Source organism: Pezoporus flaviventris, unplaced genomic scaffold (assembly GCF_033815535.1).
Source record: "Pezoporus flaviventris isolate CSIRO_AGI_PZ_B2104156 unplaced genomic scaffold, CSIRO_AGI_Pfla_v1 ptg000057l, whole genome shotgun sequence".
Classification (NCBI taxonomy): Eukaryota; Metazoa; Chordata; class Aves; order Psittaciformes; family Psittacidae; genus Pezoporus; species Pezoporus flaviventris.
In genome coordinates, this window is record NW_026892605.1 from 5,073,968 (window position 1) to 5,078,640 (window position 4,673).

Consider the following 4,673-nt stretch of genomic DNA (forward strand, 5'->3'; position numbering starts at 1 on the left):
TCATAACTGAAATTACAATCTAATGGGGAATTACTCCGTAAAATTTCACTTGAGAAAAAGGGGAAGAATAACTTGATCTGAATTTAACTGCTTTCTTGCTTGTTCCAGTATACATTGGGATTTACTCACCCTTTTTAAAGATACCCACATTTAATTTTTTTTTTTTCCCCTAAAAAAACATGATCCAAAAACAGTTGGGTCTTGGGTTTGGGATTTTTTTGGTGGGGGGGTGTTTTGGGGGAGTTTTTTTGTTTTATTTTTTCCCCTGTAGATTACAGCAATGAGAAGTGATTTGTGTAAGTTTTGTTTTGTGGGAAATTTTGTTTTGTTTGTTTCCTTCTTTTTTTCCCCCAAACCTGTACGGATGAGGTCCAGATGTGTTTGGCTTGGTTTTTTTTTTTTTTCCCCTGGTACAAACACATTCTATGTTGATAGGTGAGAAAGCAAGCAGTATTTTGGAAGTTGGGTGCTTTCAAAGTCTTTGGTTTAGATAAGCTTATTTTCAACTTCTACAAGCAAAAACTAGCTTTTAATTTGCGGTGTTATTCAAGAGCATACAAATGTAGTTATGTTTTAACCCATGCTTCTCAAGAGTTTGTGCAGTGCTCAGTATGGAGTTTTGGTTTTCTTTTCAATGTATCTAACATGTCTGAGCTGGTAACTCTTCTAACTTACTTTATTCTTCTAATTTTATGTAGTTTGATTTTGTAGTTGGAGTAAATTCATGAATTTCATTAATGTCAACATTCTGAAGCCAACTGCTCTTCTTTTGACCCCATATAATCATGTTACCTTTCCTAGGATACTCTGTTATTGTTGTTGCCAAACTCAGTTGTACTGTTTCCTGTTATCTGTTACTGGTTAGATTGAGTAGAATCCCTTACCAAAAAATTAAAAAAAAAAAATAAAAAAAAAAGTCCCAAAAGTTAGCAACTATAAAGAACACATGTTGTAAATATGCATGTAAATAATTCTGGTAATATTTCACTGTTACTTGTTTGATTAAATAACTTGTGCATCTGCAAAGAGTGAGCACTGACTCTTTTCTTTCTGTTCATTTAACATACTTATTTAGGTTGGGGTTTTGGAAAATAAAACTTAACTAGTTTTGTTTCCTTTGGTATAATTTCACTACATTTTTTGCTTAAAAATAAAAAAGGTACTTTTTGTCCTTTTTCTGTTATCTCCCCTTTACCTAATACTCCTATTTTTCTTTAGATAGTTGCAGAGAGTATTATCTTTTAATACTCATTGGAAAAATAAAGTTTATCAAAGAGCAGTATGGTCATAAGAGCTATATTAGCATTTCAGAGTCTCTAGAACAAAATCCAGAATATAGAAAAGTGAAAATTAAATTAGATTCTTTTCACACACACATTCTCAAATGTTTAGCATGTTTTTCATACAAAAATTTGAATCCAAATACAGATTGGACCTCCACTGACTTTACAGGCAGATGTGCTGTGGAAAACGTACTTACTCAAACCTTGAAGTCCCAAGGAACAAGTATTCATATATCCATTACAGTAAACTAATAGTGTCTTCAAGGGACTCCACTCTGTGTTTTAGTTTTGTATCTTTTGTAGTGTCTTTTTGTCTAATGTAGCTGTCGGACTCCAGTTGTATACCGTGTCAGCTTGTGGAGACAGTGTGTCTTCCCTGTAGGTAAGAAATAGGGCAAGTCATCCTGTACAAAAATGTTGAGGACTAGGAATTGGAAGGATGAAGCAATTTGGTTCAAAGTTTGCAACATAAGATTTGCCTTCCACCAGCAGTGCTGCTTGGTGACATAAAGTGATGCTTCTGTTCAAAGTAGTGACAATGGTGGTGGTCTCTCCACATAGGAAGCTTTGTAAGAATTTTTAAGGCCATACTGGAGTAAAAAATTGGTTTTAACTCTGCCTTACTGCATAAGGAAGACAGGATAATCTTGGCCTTAAACATTTGACAACCTTACTTGTCTTAAACCTCACAGGAGTCTAACACAAATTACTGATGGGGGAATGAGATGTGAGAGAGCAAAGCCAACAGCAGGTTTTGCATCATCATAATCACCATTTCCTGCTCATCTGTCTGCTTTTAACTGCCAGTAGTTCTGTACATGACAGAGATGAGTCTTGAGAGATTTAAAGATAGTTTCACCTGAATTTTCAAGTGCACTGTGTATGTTTCTCATCCACAAGTTTCTGAACAACACGTTGCAGATAAATAACACTTAAAAAGATTTCTTTATGACATAATGGTAAACCAGTGAAGGTACAGAAGCAATGGAAAGCAAACTGTGGGAGAGAAGTGAAGCAAACTTCTTTAGCACTGGTTCTGAAAAGAAACAGACTTTGCCTCCAAATTCAAGCACATGACGAAGCTTCACACATTAGAAAACAGTATTTGCCATTCCAGACAAATTATTTGTGATTTAACAAAAATGTTTAGTATTTGAAAATCACATGCTGCTTGAAGTCATTTCAAACGTGCTGTTTTTCATGTGGTTTGCTTTTGAGAGAGAGTTACATATTTGGATATTGAGTCAACTTTTTCTTGGTAGTTTCAAATCTGCTAATCTTTTGGGTTTTGGCTGGTTGGGTATTTTGTGTTTGGTTTTGATTTGGGGTGGGGTTTTTGGGGTTTTTTTTTTAGGAAAACAGATGGTCACTGGTTTTTTGAATGTTGGGTTCAGTAATTGTAGCACTACAGAAACAAGCAAAACTAGCTCAGCTGTGTCCTATATCAGAAATCACGCATAGCTGGGATTTTATTTTCTGTTTAAATAGAATAATCCATTACGGCACTGAGTGTTTGTGACAGTCTGGTTTGTAACAGTTGCTTTTATTTCTCTCTGGGACAGTACTTTCTTACTACGTCCTGCCTTCCCTTTGGTATTGACAGCTCAAGTTTGCAGCTTCCCCCATCTGCATTGTAGTTCTAATCACCCAGTTTATACTTGTGAATCCCACTAGCTGATGCAGCAAGACAAAATGATACTCTGGCCAGAAGTCAGGGAAAGCAGTGCACTGTTTCGTGTACTGCTTATTTGCCACCTCTACTTCAGCATGTGTGACCTACTGCCACAGTTCCTGTGCTGAGGGTTCTGGCCACAACAGTGAAGTTGCCAGTAACACACAATGCATTGTCCATAAATCATAAAGAGTAATGAAGGATTTGTAATCCTGATACTTACTTTGAAACTTGCTTCAGGCAAGGACAATGCAGGATAATAGTCATTTAAAAGGGTATTGCAAACAGAAGCAGACTGACTGATGATGCATAGCTGTCTGTAGCCACTTCACTGGGTGTTGATCTACTCTCTGCTTTGCTGAGAAAGAATGGAGATCTGTACTGAATGCAATTAGGCATAATTTTTAAACTGGCCTTTGGTAAATTAATCTTTCAGTCCATTCAGCTAGGGCTTCTGCAACTCAGTCCTGAGTACAGGGATACCTGTTAGATTTCCCTGCCCTGCAAATGCATAAATACACAGGAGCAGTGACCAGACAGTTACTTAAATATAATCTGTCTTCGGGACATGTGGCAGATTGGCCATTGGCCTCCTTGTTTTCTAGAGGTGACCCTGTGGGGAGACACCCACAGCTCCTGTACAGTAGCTGGGAGGAAGGAATGCACTGGTGCTGCTGCTGCTGTGCTCCAGGTAGCCCTGCTCTGTATCAGGGCACTTGCTGAACAAGGTCTTTCTTAAAGCACAGGTACAGGTCCCAGAAGAAAAGGGCCTGGAGATGGTGACTGACAGAGCTGAACATGATCCAGCTTGTGTCCAGGCAGCCAAGGCGGCCAACAGCATCCTGGCCTGCATCAGCAGTAGTGCGGCCAGCAGGGCCAGGGCAGTGATCATCCGCCTGTACTGGGTGCTGTTGAGGCCACACCTTGAATCCAGTTCTGGGCCCCTCACTACAAGAGAGATATTGAGGTGCTGGAGTGGGTCCAGAGAAGGGCAACAGAGCTGGTGTCTGGAGCACAAGTGTGATGGGGAACAGCTGAGGGGAGAGAAGGCTCAGGGGGGACCTTATGGCGCTCTACAACTACCTGAAAGGAGGGTGGGGGTTGGTCTCTCCTCACCCAGTAACAAGCGATAGGACAAGAGGAAACAGCCTCAAGCTGCACCAGGGGAGGTTTAGGTTGGATATTAGGAAAACTTTCTTCACAGAGAGGGTGCTCAGGCATTGGAACAGGCTGCCCAGGGCGGTGCTGGAGTCAGCGTCCCTGGAAGTGCTCACAAACCGTATAGCTGAAGTTGTGACATGGTTTAGTGGTGGACTTGGCAGTCCTGGGTTAATGGTTGGACCTGATGATCTTAAAGATCTTTTCCAACATAGCTGACTGTGTGATTCTATACAGGTAAATAGGTTTTTTTTCTATAATCTCGGCCTTTGTACTGCTAATCTTCATCTCTGGAGCAACAAAAAGATACTTGTGTTTCCAGCAGGTAATAACGAACCCTAACAAGTTGAAACTGTATTCCCACCCAGTGTATAAACCGGGTCACGCTTCCGCCTGCTGCCCTGCAGGCAGGAGGCCGCAGCGACCCCACCGAGCCCCGCTGTGTGGCCGGTGAGCTCGGCGCCACGCCCCATCCCTCCCTTCCCGCCCGGCGGAGGCGGCACCCGTGAGCTGGGGCTTTCCCAGTTCCTGGTGCCGGCTGCGGCCCAGGCTGCGCCGCC